This window comes from Sus scrofa, chromosome 6 (genome assembly GCF_054392235.1).
Source record: "Sus scrofa isolate SSC_HxYL_T2T_F1_AM1 chromosome 6, Sscrofa_HxYL_maternal_Yorkshire_Landrace_v2.0, whole genome shotgun sequence".
Classification (NCBI taxonomy): Eukaryota; Metazoa; Chordata; class Mammalia; order Artiodactyla; family Suidae; genus Sus; species Sus scrofa.
Window position 1 is genome coordinate 89,099,598 of NC_139388.1, and position 15,096 is coordinate 89,114,693.

At 41.2% G+C, this 15,096-nt stretch overlaps 1 protein-coding gene across 2 annotated transcripts in view; it reads right to left on the minus strand.

Moving 5' to 3' along the window:
- The window catches only part of WASF2 (WASP family member 2), a 75,707-nt gene that overhangs the window by 24,091 nt on the left and 36,520 nt on the right, over positions 1–15,096 (minus strand). Inside the window, exon 1 of one of the 2 annotated variants that reach the window (XM_021093312.2) lies at positions 454–653. The gene's annotated coding sequence lies outside the window, so the exon portion shown is untranslated. 2 annotated transcript variants of the gene reach the window in all.

Here is a 15,096-nt window from a genome sequence, read left to right on the forward strand (position 1 = left end):
TCTCTCCTATCCGGTTCAACACACCTGGACTAAAGGCTCTTGAGACAGCAGGAAGTGTCTGGAGCAGATCCGGAAACCTTCCAGTTACTGTTTCTTATCCTGTCGGCTGAGCCCCTTTCCCTAGGAAATCCCCCAGCACTTTAGGTTCACGCTGAGCTATTGTTTTAGAGTTAGATTACCGAGTTCCTAGTTTTACAAGGATAGGAGGAGGTTTTTTATCCAACAAAATGGATACAACTGCAGCCAAGGCACACTGGGCTGAAACTGTTTTTCCATCTTGTGAAAGTAAAGAAATCTAAAACAGCCTAATGGTTTTCATGCTAGGGAAAATGGCAAATTAAATGAAAAGGTAAAGCATAAAGGTAACATAAGGTAACACAGCCAAGTCCCCCAAGACTGCAAACTCTTGAAATCGAAACAGAATAAAACAAATCAAAACAGAGGTTTACTTACATCAAATCTTAAAACACCAGCTCATCACCAAAAAAGCTGATTGTGAAAACAAAATGCTTAAACCAAGCTAAACCTCATAGATCTTAAAAGTGAACCAACATATTGTCTGACCGAAAGGGAGAAGAAAAAAGCTCTTCAGACTCAAAGAGGGAGTAGAACCCTTAGGAACAGACTGCTCCTTGTTATGGACATTCTGATCTGCTAAGAGTAAAAATAAAACAGGAAGCCAGCAGCTTGGGGAACAAGATTTCCTGTCACCAAGAGCAACAGCCCAAGAACCAAGAGAATCAGCTGTTTGCTCATAACTTTGAACCTCCCTTTAATAGTCACTGTGTGGCAGCTGCGCCTATCTTTGGGTGCAGAGGTGTTTCCTGAATATTTGTCTACTGTCTAAGGAAATAATTTTCATTCCGTTCCTCTGCTAAGTTCCCCTTTGACTCAATGGGTTTTCTAATCCAAACTCTGGACTTTCCCTTCCAGTCTAACTCTTCTTCTCTTTTACATAATGTAAAAGGTACTGGGTACTAAGATGCAAGCTTTAGTTAACCCATGCTGAAAAAGAGAGCTTAGAACAGAAAAGAAGGAAAGGGGTTACAAATCAAAGACTCTCACAGGGCTCTGTCCCTCTGGATGCCCTTAGATTTCAAACTTTCAAGCTTTCTGGAAGAACCAGAAATTCAGGGGTGTAGCCAGAGATAACTGAAAAATTGGTTCCCTCCATTAACGATCTTTTCAGAACTTGTTCTCAGAGGAGCTAAAGGAGCCAGCTCCCACTGAAATTCTGTGTCAAACGTGGCTACTGACAGGGCATTCCAGACATTCTCTTTGGATACCTAATGGAAACTGGATTCCAGATGGCTAGGTAAATGTCAGGCTGGGGGCGGACCTCAGGAAGCCACTTTAACGCTTTAGCATTTATGCCTTCCCAAGTACCTCGGGTAAGCAGACACAAATGGAGTCAACCCTGTGTCATCTGGGGAATGTTAACCTGGAAGGGAGTTCTCAACAGCAAGATAGCTACAAAGAGCCAGCTCCCATAACCAGCCAGAGTACTCAAGAAATTACAATGTCAATATCCATCAAGACAAAACAATTAGAAAAGTGAATCTCTTAAAAAAAAAAAAAAAAAAAAGTCAATCTGTTTCAGAGCCACCAAAGACAAGAGTCCCTATTATATGGAAATATCTGCATCACTGCTCATTTTTCTTCTGGATAATCAAGGTTAGTTGTATTCTGCCAGAGAAATATGGAATTGTGCATGATATGAATCACAATACTAACTTGACCAAGAAAAAAATCCTACATTCCAGTGAAGATAAACTTACAAATGGGCAAAGTCTTCCAAGGCTACTGACTCAACTCAGGTTCAAGTTGTAGAGTTGAGACATACTTGAATTAGTGCCCTAACTCTTGATGCTTTAGTAGCTGTGTGATCTTAGACAATTTTCCTGGAGACATTAAATAATATAACGCATATAAAATGTCCACTACAGAGCTAAGAAAAAAAGGTAGTTAATTTGTAGTTCCACAGACCTTAGGCAAATGTTGTAAAATCAACTTTATTCATTGATAAATATCTTAAAACATTTTAAACCATGGACATATTATGTAATAGAATGCAATATTCACATAAGTTTAAAGATGAGGAGTTCCCACTGTGGCACAACGTGATCAGGAGCATCTCTTTAGCACCAGAACGCAGGTTCAATCCCTGGCCCAGCACAGTGGGGTAAAGGATCTGGCATCGCCTCAGCTATGGTATAAGTCGCAACTGTGGCTCAGATCTGATCCTGATGGGGGGGGGGGGGGGGGCGGACTCCATATGCCATGGGGCAGCCAAAAAAGAAAAGAAAAAAAAAAAAAGATGAAACGCTAGACTTCAACGAAATTTGTGGGTTTTTTCCCCTGGAGGCTGCTCCCAGTTATGCTTCTGGACCCCTTGAAGAATATACATTCTCCCTCTCTTCCTCTCTTTTATTATATTATTATTATTATTATTATATATTTTTTGTCTTTTTAGGGCCACACCTGCGGCATATGGAAGTTCCCAGGCTAGGGGTCCAATCAGAGCTGTAGCTGCAGGCCTACGACACAGCCACAGCAATACCAGATCTGAGCCACATCTGCAACCTACACACAGCTCAAGGCAATACCAGATCCTTAACCCACTGAGCAAGGCCAGGGATCAAACCTGTGTCCTCAGGGATGCTAGTCAGATACGTTTCCTCTGAACCACGATGGGAACTCCTCCTCTCTTTTATACTGAGTTCCTCATCTGAACCACAGAACAAAGAAAATGATTAGAGTGACTATTTTCTCAATTCTCCTCAAGAGTATACATAACAAGCACCATTCCAGATGTACTGGAGAAAAGTTAATATGTTACATACAATGGACGCCTAACGGCATTAGGGTTTAATTCTCTCATGGAAATCCAGTTGAGAAAAGTTCCTCTTCATCAGTTGTCATTGAGTAGAAAATCTGTGGAGCACTGAGTGTTGAGGAACCACTGAATTAAGGAAATGACATGGTCAAATCTACATTTTAGACAAATCATTCTAACAGAATTAGAGAAGTTTTACTTAGGCAGGAGAAGTGTGGAGGTAAGAAGACCAGTTGGAAAACTCTTCCCAGGCCAAGAAGGAGATGATAGAAATGGAGGCCCACCAGAGCCAGCAAATATGAACTGAGAAACCAGACAGGTTGCAGGGGTGGGTTCAACCCTTTAACCCTATCCTCAGTTCTCTCTTGATAGTTCTGTACAGTTATACTCACAAAGTAATAAAATGTATGTTTCTTTACTACAAGTATTATGAAAAGAGCACAGCAGAAAATAATACAATGCTGTTAATCAACTATATTTGAATTTAAAAAACAAAAGCAAAAAATAAACAAAGCAATATGAAAAGAGCTAAACGCTAGTTCTAATAATGAAGAGCAAGTAAAGAAAACCGAGAAAGCAGTTGTTCTTAGCAGGAAAAAAAAAGTTCTGGGATACATGAAAGTGGAATGCCCTGTCTTTATAGAATCAATAAAGCTCATGATTCAGTTATACTTTACTTTGATTAGAGAAATTACATGATATAGCGATATCTGCTAATTTGGGGCCCTGAGAAGGTCTTACCTTGGGGGATGTTACACAGGAGAGGAATTAAATTAAAACCACTGAGATGACAAAAATTACAGGTAAGGAGACTTTGATAAAGTCAGTTCCTTTTCATTAGCGCTGTCCTATATGAGAGTAGTTTCTCTTCAGAGGTTAGGAGTTCCCTAGTACCATCTTCTGGATGACCAGCTATGAGAAGAGATTCCTAGCCTATAAGATGTTGAGAGGTCACAATGGATGACTTCTACAACACTTTCTAAATCATAATGATTTAAATCTCACTCTGGGCTTCAGTTTCCTCATGTGCAAAATAAAGGAACTAAACTAGATGATCTTTAAGTAAGGTTCTAAAATTCCTGGATTTGCTTCTACCTAAGTTGCCATAACCTCCTCACTTGGCCAACAGCCACTTGTATTCTGAACACAAGGCCAGATACACGTCTAGAGCCGGTAGAGAGGGGATGGATCATGGCCATAAATCAAACCTTGCTCCAAATCGAGATTCATCTAGTTACCAAGACCGGCAGGATCCAGAATGGTAAAAGGGACATTCCAGACAGAGCCCTTTGCACTCTGGGGCCTCCCAAAGCAATCTGGGAGTTGGCTACCCAAAGAAATCCAAAGGCAAGACTGGCTTTGGACCAGCTCCAGATATCCAGCCAGACTCAGCAGCAACCTCCATCTTTACCCCTGGATACTTTCAGCCTAAGGGACTTGAGAATGAATCCGAGAATAAATAAAAGATTTCAGGCATCCCTTCCTAGTCATGGCCTGGAAGTATACTGACCAGTCTAGACCGCCAGTAGCAAGATGGGATTCATGCTTTGAACTGGAAACAGGATAAGGTGTTCTTTGAGGTCCCTTCAAACAGTTAAGATTCTACAAATCTGTATATCTGAAGTTACCATGGAATATTTATATATCACACTTGGTCAGTGTAAAGCCAAAAGGAGACTTCTTCATGTAGCCTACACTCTGAACTCAACTCTGTTCCAAACAGCCTGCAGCAGGAGTGAGGTGAGGTGAGATGTAGGGGTTGGGAGGGTGGAAGAAGGTGATAAAGGAAGGCTGCATGTGAGAGAGCAGATGCACTCATCTGTACACTACCCTCTGAATTCCTGTTATTTCCAGGACAGAAGGCAGATGACTGCTCATTCTGGCAGTGGTATTCATTACTAGCTGTTTATTATAAACAAATAAACAAACTTTCATTAAGAGCCAAGGTCACTGATAACACCTGCAGATTTCTACGGTCACATCCAAAAGCAAGTATATCTGAGCTACAGCAATAACCATAACAACAGAAATGCTTCTCAAGGCAGTTCCTCTTTGAAACATACCCCCAAAACGCTGATCAGCAGTAGCAGGGGATGAGAACATGTGGGGATAGTGTGTGTGTGTGTGGCAATTAGGACTTCTGCTTTCACTTCAGCATTTCCCAGTTGTACAATATATAAGAGGAGCTCTGCTCTTATCAAGAGAGAAATCTATGTTAAAGAGTATGCATTCCATAGGGGTTCAAAAATCTCAAATGCAAAGTCAAATAATTATTTGACTTCAAAACAACAGACAACACAATCTAAGTGTCTATTAAAGGGTTTAAAGAGTATGAATTTACTGCTACCTATAGCAGTCCTCACTATCATGCAACAATCACAAGGAGGAATGCCTCATTATAGACCTAAGCACCCACCCACTTCCTACTGAAATATAGGGAAGGGCTGAACCTACAACTATAACCAGACTCCTTCCAGACACAAGAAATTAGTGACAAATCAGTTTAGGTCACTAGAGTAATGTCCAAGAGAGCTAGCAAGACAAATGGAACTCCTAGGGTGGACAGAGAAAAGTATCTGGCTGGGAGAACCAAGAAAAAAAAAAAGCTTACTTGTGACCTAAAACCAGGGGAAATTTCCAGTTTCATAAAGGAACGACACCAGCTATGGACCTACATTCAATAAATGTAAAGGTCCTTCTTGTCCTAATTCGGTTTTGGGAAAGTAGCCCAGAGAAAGAGGACTTCTAAACTATAGTGTCTTACTCCCTGAACACACTGTACATCTATCAAGGACTACTCACATCCGGTAATTTCCTAACTTTCCATTATCTTTTGGGGGCAATACCACCTTTTGTTCTTACTTTTATTACTCTTCAGGCTCTTCACAGCTCTTCTCCTAAAGCTAAAACTGGGGGATAACTTTTACCTTCAAAACTGGTTTCTTCTATTATCAACCATTCCATAGAAAATTGCCTTTAATTTTTTTTTTTTTTTTTTTGCTTTTTAGGGCCACATCCACTGAGAGAGGCCAGGGATCGAACCAGCAACCTCATGGTTGCTAGTCAGATTCGTTTCCGCTGTACCACGACGGGAACGCCCCAAAATTGCCTTTTAAATGGCCAAAATTAAGCTCACTTTTTTTTTAGTAGGATCCATCTGGTTATCCAAAAGAAAATACACTTAACCTGTGAGTCAGAAACCTGGATTCTAGTTCTTAACCTAATGATAACTAGCATTTGAGAAAAAACTTTCCTTTTTTTATATGATTTTTATTTTTTTCATTATAGTTGATTTACAGTGTTCTGTCAATTTCTACTGTACAGCAAAGTGGCCCAGTCATATATATATATATATATATATATATATATATATATTCTTTTTCTCACATTATCCTCCATCATGTTCCATCACAAGTGACTAGATAATAGTTCCCTGTGCTAAATAGCAGAATCACATTCCTTATCCATTCCAAATGCAACAGTTTTGCATTAACCCCAAACTCCCAGTCTATCCCACTCCCTCCCCTTCCCCCTTGGCAACCACAAGTCTGTTCTCTAAGTCCATGAGTTTCTTTTCTGTGGAAACTCATCTTTCTAGTTCAGCTTTGAGGTGACTTAAAAAAAAAAAAATGCTTGAGAGATGCTAGGAAACTAAGATTTTGTTTGCAAAGTATTCTGAGCTCAACAACAAAGGATTTATTCATGCAAAATATTTCCTGTGTCTTCCATCTTTGCCTAAGTTCCTTGGTATGTATCCACTTAAATTATAATGTTATCACTGATGACTTTCAGTCACAGACATATTTTACTTTCCCAATCTAATGCCAATTTCTAGCAATACCTACTTTATCAAAGTGGAATGGTTTGAAACACTCCAAACTGGAGCTCTCGTTGCTGCTCAGAGGTTAAGAACTCGACATAGTGTCTGTGAGGATGAGGGCTAGATCCCTGGCCTCACTCAGTGAGTTACGAATCCATCATTGTCTCAAGCTCCAGTGTAGGTCACAGATGCGGCCCAGATCCACTCTTGCCATGGCTGTGCTAGGCCTCAGCTGCAGCTCTGATTTGGCCCCTAGCCTGGGAACTTCCATATGCCACAGGTGTGGCTGTAAAAAAAAAGAAAAAAGAATGAAATACTACAAACTATCAATCTGAAAGGCTTTTTTTTTTAAGAGCCGCATGTGCATAAGATATGGAAGCAACAGCCAAGATATGGAAGCAATTCAACTGCTCTTCAACAGATGAATGGATAAAGATGTGGTATGATCACGCACACGTACACACACACACACACACACACACACACACACTGGACTACTACTCAGCCGTAAAATAAAACAATGAAATCTTGCCATCTGCAACAACATGGATGGATCTAGAGGGTATTATGTTCAGCGCAATAAGTCAGACAGAGAGACAAATACTACATGATTTCACTTATTGTGGAATCTAAAAAACAAATGAACAAACATAACTAACAAAATTATGGATACAGAAAACAAATAGGTGGTGGCAAGAGAGGAAAGGGAAAGAAATGGGTGAAGATTAAGAGGTACCAACTTTGGAGTTCCTGTCATGGCTCAATGGTAACAAACCTGACTAGGATCTATGACGATGTGGGTTTGATCCCTGGCCTCAATCAGTGGGTTATGAATCCAGCATTGCTATGAGCTGTGGTGCAGGTCACAGATCCAGCTTGGATTTGGCGTTGCTGTGGCTGTAGTGAAGGCTGGCGGCTGCAGCTCCTTTTCAACCCCTGGTCTGAGAACTTCTATATTCCTCAAGTGTGGCCCTAAAAAGCAACAAAGAAAAGAAAAGAATCCAACTGCGGCAGGTTGCTGCTGAGGCACAGATTTGATCCTCAGCCCAGAGCAGTGAGTTATAGGATCTGAAATTGCTGCAGCTATGGTGCAGATTGCAACTGTGGCTTGGATTCAGTCCCTGCCCTGGGAACTTCCATTTGCCATGGGTACAGCCATTATAAAAAAAAGAGGTACCAACTTCCAGTCAGGGGGTTCTCATCAAACACAAAGATTTTTTTCTATTTCTTTAATTTTATATTTATATGAAATGATGGATGTCAAATCATTATGCTGGGGAGTTCCCACTGTGGCTCAGTGGTAACGAACTCAACTAGTATCCATGAGGATGCACGTTCAATACTTGGCTCTGCTCAGTGCGTTAAGGATCTGCCATTGCCACAAGCTGTGGTATCGGTTGCAGATGCAGCTTGGATCTGGTGTTGCTATAGCTGTGGTGCAGGCAGGCAGCTGTAGCTCTTACTCGACCCCTAGCCTGGAAACTTCCACATGCCAAGGGTACAGCCCTAAAAGACACACAGACACAAAAAAATTATGCTGCATACCTTAAATGTATACAGTGATACACGTCAACTATATTTCAATAAAACTGGAAAAGGAAGTTCCCATTGTGGCTCAGCAGCATCCAACCCAACTAGTATCCATGAGGACGCAGGTTCTATCCCTGGCCTCGCTCAGTGGATTAAGGATCTGGGTTGCTGTGAATCATGGTGTAGGTTGCAGATGCGGCTCAGATCTGGCATTGCTGTGGCTGTGGTATAGGCTGGCAGTTGCAGCTGTGACTGGACCCCTAGGCTGGAAACTTCCATATGCCCGAGAATGTGGCCCTAAAAAGAGCACCCTCCCAAAAAGGCTAACTTTTACTAATTAGATAAATATAAATTATCAATGATTTTACTGAGAAGTGAAGAAATCTTATTCCTAACATTTGTGGGTACTTACTACCAGATTCCTTTCAGCTATAGTCATCGACTAAGCGTTAAATTTACATAGGAGTTTAACATGAAAATCACCTTTAACAAAGCAAAAATATTAAACCTCAACCAATCACAACATTATTAGAAATGTGTCAATAACTCACATAAGCCCTAATAACACATTCTTTAAGAGCTTCCTTTATTTATAGCCAATGATAGAAGTGTAATCTCTGGTTGGTCAAGGCCAAAAATCTGAGATAAGAGGACAGAACGCACAAAATGTATTCCTCTCCAAGTACCTGGGCTTGAGTAGCTGGGAAGCCAAACCTGGGTGTGTGCTACCATACGGGAACCCACAGTGGTATTTATGGAAAAGTGTCTAATCCCAGTTTTCTACCTTACCCTGGGATGGAGAAAATGGAGCTAGGCTGGTACTTTTCTTTCCTGGTTCTTGCAAGCAGCAGTGACTAGGTTAAGCTCCCTACGGACAAGGCACTGGAGCACCCACTGGTGGATTAGATACAGAAGAAAGTCTGAAAACGAGGAAGGAAGGACATGTTCAAGGCTGAATCATACATCAGGCACCGAGTAAGCCTCATTTCATCCTGTTGGCTCTCTAACCATGCATTTTTATCTTATGATGCTTCTCTTCATATTTCAAGCTTCCTTCTGCAATAGCTACTCCCTCTCTGGGGTGGGAAGGCCAAAAAAGAAACCAGTTTTACACAAATGAGAAAAGTCAGAGAAAAAAAGGTTACAGAGGAACAAAACAAAAAAGGAAATTCAGCAAAATGTTTTGCTGACAGCTAAGGGCAATACACAAACACACTGTGTGGTCATGGAGCAGACAGGAGCAGTAGTCCTGGATGTGACTGTTAATAAGCTAGCTTAACTGAGGAGAGAGATGTAGCAATCACAACTACTTCTGAACACCAGGGACTGGAATTATGGAGCAAACCGCCATGAAATTCCATATCAACTATTCTATTCTGCCAGCTATAATAAGAATTTATTCCTGAAAAAGTGTCATACCCTCATCTGTCACTAACGGCCAAGCCACCAGCAACTAAGAGCAGCAAAGGGTAGCAGTACATCTACTTCCTCTCACAAGGTCTACTCACCATTCAAACGATGGGATTTATAAGGAAAAGTCCTTGAACAGAGGGAAAAGAAGTGCCCATTTCTTTTCTTTCTACCCTCAGTTTACTAGGCAGTTAGCAGAGCCCTCAAAACCTAATGAGCAGTGGCAGAGAACAGCTAGAGCATGGATATTAAGAGACAGAGGTGTGGATTTCAACCCACTACTGACAAATTTCAGCTTTAAGACCTTGGCAAGCAGTCAATCTCTCAGTCTGCTTCCTAATCTACTGTTAAAATTAGTATAATGAATCTTAGTTTGTAAAGTTGTTTTGAAGAAAAATGAAATAACGCATGTATAAAATGCTTAACATAGTTACCTGGCACAGAATAATTACAACAGTAGTAGTGACGGCAGTAGTGGTGGTGGTACTAGTACTAGTACCACCACCACTACTACTACTACTAGTAGTAGCAGCAGCAGTGAAAGAAGTACTAATTCTACATCTATCTAGCACTTAATATGCAGTTCTCTTAACCATTAAACAACACTACTAATAAGCTTCAGGTTGTATTAGTGGCTACCTACTAATTACAGCACCCTTAAAAATCAATGAATATTTATCAAGTAGACACTAGAAGACAAAGAGAAATATTAAATCCCTCCTTTGACTCCAAGAGCTTATAATTTAATTGAGGGGATAGATAAAATGCAGTTAAGTAACAATATAGCAAACAAACAGAAGTTCAGTTTTCAAACAAATGATGTAGTCACTGATGACAACAGAATGGTTGAAAATATCACTTTTTTTTTTTTGTCTTTCCTAGGGCCGTATCCTTGGCGTATGGAGGTTACCAGGCTAGGGGTCTAATCGGAGCTATAGCCGCTGGCCTACGCCACAGCCACAGCAACGCGGGATCCGAGCCATGTCTTCGACCTACACCACATCTCTTGGCAACACCAGATCCTTAACCCACTGAGCAAGGCCAGGGATTGAACCCGCAACCTCATGGTTCCTAGTCGGATTCATTAACCACCGAGCCATGACGGGAACTCCGAAAATATCACTTTGAACTGAAGAAACTGAAAAGACTTCCTGGAATAAAGATGTGAATTGGGCAGGATCTGGATATAAAGAAGAGGAAGTTTTTCATGTAGGGGTAATCAAAGCAAAAGTCTTGAATTCTACTACTAAGAATTTACGGAAAAATCACAATTCTATTCGGCTGTTATGGTATTTCATCAAATCTAAGATGCACCGTGATTCAAGAGATGTTAAAATGTGGGGAAATGTACGTCTCAGAATCAATAAAATTTTTTTTCTATAATGTGAGAGGGTGAACAAGATGATCTTTAAAAGTTCTGCCCATTACTAAAATGATGAATCTGTAACTCAGACTTAGAATATTCAAGTTTTACCAAATCATCAACACCATGGGAAGAACAAAAATAATAAAAAGTAAGAGACACTGGAACCACATTCATTACTTGCAAGGCTAAACTGTTTACTTCCTAACTAGGATGTTCTAATATCCTTGTCTGGTGATTCCTTTATCTCTGTCATTTCTGAATGTTTCTACCAACTAATTTTTCTCCTAAGTATGGGCTACTTTTTCCTGCCAAGTCTGGTAACTTTTTTAATACTTTTTTTTTTCTTTTTATGGCTGCACTTGCGGCATATGGAAGTTCCCAGGCTAGGGGTCAAATCAGAGCTGCAGGTGCCAGCCTACACCACAATCATGGCAACACAAGATCCAAGCAGCAGCTGCAACCTACACCCCAGCTTGTAGCAAAGCCAGATCCTTAATCCACTGAGCAGGGCCAAGGATCGAATCCACATCCTTATGGATACTATGTCGGGTTCTTAACCCACTGAGCCCAACATGAACTCCTGGTAACTTTTGCTTGGATGTTGGACATTGTGATTTTACAACACTGAGTATCAACACTGCTGTCTTGGTTTCAAGAGTGTTGGGCTTCGTTCTGGTAGGCAGTTATTTTTGGTTCAGTTTGGTATGTCTGAGGCTTGTGTTTAAGCTTTGTTAGGGTGGGTCTTGAGTAGTCTTTACTCTAGGGGTATATTAGCCCTAATACAAAGACAAGGCCCTTCTGTGATCTCTACTGGATGTTCTCTACTGGACCTCTGCTGGAGACTGAGCAACATGAGCTAGACTACTCTGGCTGGTACCAACTCAAACACCTCCCTGCACTGGGAACAAGTTAGCTCATCACTTCCTGGTCAATCTTTCCCCAGCCTCCTGCAGTTTGGTGTCAGGTGTGTGTGTGATCAGCCAAGCCTCAAGGGGACCCTGAGGAGATTCTAGAACAGTTTTTCTGCATAGCCCCTTCTTTTCCAGAACCTCACACCACAGCCTCCAGTTGCCTCAACCTCCCTTAAACTACAATTTCTGTCTCTTCTGTTCAGTAAGACTAATGTGTTCTGCTTGGGATCCCCCCTTGCTCCATGGTTAGCATATACATCTAGACAGAAAGTCAGGGTAATCACAGGGCTCACCCCCTTTATTTCTCCTTCTCCAGCAATCAAAGCCACAAGCTCCCTGTTTAAGTCAGTACTGATCTTCACTCTAGTTCTGCAAGGTCCCCAATCATAAAGAGAATTATTCTTAAAGTCATATTAATTTCAATTTATCTATATACAATCAGCATATGCCATGGAGTATTTTTTTTTTTTTTTTTTTGGTCTTTTTGCTATTTCTTGGGCCGCTCCCGCGGTATATGGAGGTTCCCAGGCTAGGAGTCTAATCGGAGCTGTAGTCACCGGCCTACGCCAGAGCCATAGCAACGCGGGATCTGAGCCGTGTCTGCAACCTACACCACAGCTCACGGCAACACCGGATCGTTAACCCACTGAGCAAGGGCAGGGACCAAACCCGCAACCTCATGGTTCCTAGTCGGATTCGTTAACCACTGCGCCACAACGGGAACTCCATGGAGTATTTCTAAAAGGAATAAATACATAGGATACCATCATCATAACCCATAACATATCTGATAACATATTTAATTTTTTGAACAACCATAATTAAGAATGACAGAAAAGTTTTCTTTTTTAAAGTTAATACTCTTAGATGCTTCCCACATTCAAAAATCAATAACAGCTTGGAGAACTCAGAGGCCTGTTCGGTCAAGAAATTCAAGAGTTCCCTGGTGGCTCAGTGGGTTAAGTATCCAGTATTATCACTGCTATAGCACAGGTGTGATCCTTGATCCCGGAACTCTCATGTGCTGAGAGCCAAAAGAGAGAGAGAGAGAAAGAGACTCAAGGATTCCCTGAGTCTACTGAGCCAATAGTTATGACTTTGGGCTGGTTAATCTCTCTAAGCCTCATCTGTAAAATGGGGGAAATAAAACCTACTTCATAGGATGGTTCTAAGGATAAAATGTGATAGCCTTCTCGAGGGGTATCTAGGACCTACTAGATACCTAATAACTGAGAGTTCTCATTATTGCTGATTCAAAGAAATGCTGAGTTTGTTTGGACTCACCTCCTAGTGGTAATAAAATACTTTAAGAAGAACAGGTCACATTAAATAACATTGAGTATTACACAAAGGGCTCTCCTAATTGGTTCTCTTTTCTTTGGTCTCAGTAGAAACCAAGAGGTTGATGGGCCTCTTAACTTCTGAAACAGACTCTCTGAGAGTGTGAAGACAAGTGCAGAGAAAGAAATGGATGGCCTCTACTTACATTATACCAAGTCTAAGGATTAAGACAAAGGGTATCAGTCTTCCAAATCATGGTCAAGAGTCAATTCAATATTTTCACTTTATGTACTTTGAAAGCAAAAGGGTCTCAAAGGCACTATTATCTGGATTGTGGCATTTCTTTAAAAAAAAAAAAAAAAAGAGAGAGAGAAAAAAATCCTTTCATCTTAAAGGCCGAAGGCAAATGTCACCAATTCTAAGAAGCCTTCCTTGACTCTTCTAGCCTGAAGTCACTTCTACCCCTCCAAAAGTGCCAAAGAAATATGCTAAACCTTATATGGCACTCACTACATCCTATATTGTAGCACAGATTTTTGGGAGTGTACAACTCTTTGAACACGGAACAGAAAAACAAAATATCAGAGTTCCCGTTGTGGCTCAGTGGTTAACAAATCTGACTAGAAACCATAAGGTTGCGGGTTTGATCCCTGGGCTCGCTCAGTGGGTTAAGGATCTGGTGTTGTCTTGAGCTGTGGTGTAGGTCGCAGATGCGGTTCAGATCCTGCATTGCTGTGGCTCTGGCACAGGCCGGTGGCTACAGCTCTGATTACGAAAAAAAAAAGAAAAGCAAAATATCTTTAAACTGAACAGAAGCAGTAGTAACAATAGTAGCTATCTGGAACCAAGAGTGGGATTCTTTTTTTTTTGCTGTTATTCTTTTTAGGGCTGCACCCACGGCATATGGAGGTTCCCAGGATAGGGGTCAAATGGGAGCTGTAGCCACTGGTCTATACCACAGCCACAGCAACACCAGATCTGAGCTGCATCTGCGACCTATACCACAGCCCAAAGCAACACCAATCACTGAGCAAGGCCAGGGATCAAACCTCCATCCTCATGGATACTAGTCAGGTTCATTTCTGCTGAGCCACAATGGGAACTTCAAGAGTGGGATTCTTAAAATTTCTTTGTATCCTGTAGTGTCTGCCCGATAAATATCTGTTGAATACCTAAAATGTGTCGGGTATTCATTCACATTTTCTCGAATATCTCTAATCTTCAAAACACTTCTGAAAGGTAAGTGGTAGCATTCTAATTTTACAGATGAAAAAACCAAAAAACTAAGAGCAGTTCTGCAACTTTATCAGAGTCACACAGTCAGCTTTTAAACCCAGGTCCATCTGTGTCCATGACACCATAATGACCCCTCAAAAAACACTCAAATCAAGGAGTTAGACAAATATGCCCTTATTTCTCATTTTTATACACAAATGCCACCAAACCCTAGGCTAGTTCCTTCCTCCTCGAAAAAAAAGTACATGCTAACATAGGAAAGCCTTCCTGGAGCTCTCTTGTGGGTACAGGGTAAGGATCCAGTGTTGCTGCAGCGGCTTGGGTTGCTGCTGTGGTACAGAGTCAATCCCTGGCCTGGGAACTTTTATATACTGTGGTAGAGGCCAAAAAAAGAAAGAAAGAGAGAGAGAGAGAGAGGAAGGAAGGAAGGAAGGAAGGAAGGAAAAAGAAAGTCTTCCTGACATATTTACCCTAGAAGTGAAAAGGTGTTCATGGGAACATACTGCTTTCTCCCTTTCTACACCCAGTTTTAGCCAGCTGCTCAGGGGCTTCACATCTTTCACTTTAAACAACACAAACACTGGCTCATTTAAAGTGCCAACCTCAGATAACATGTTCAGATGCTATTACTTTTCAAACAAACTCATGTTTTCAAACAGCTAGGCATCTGGGGTTCCATCACTTCTGACAGGTTACTTTTATCTAC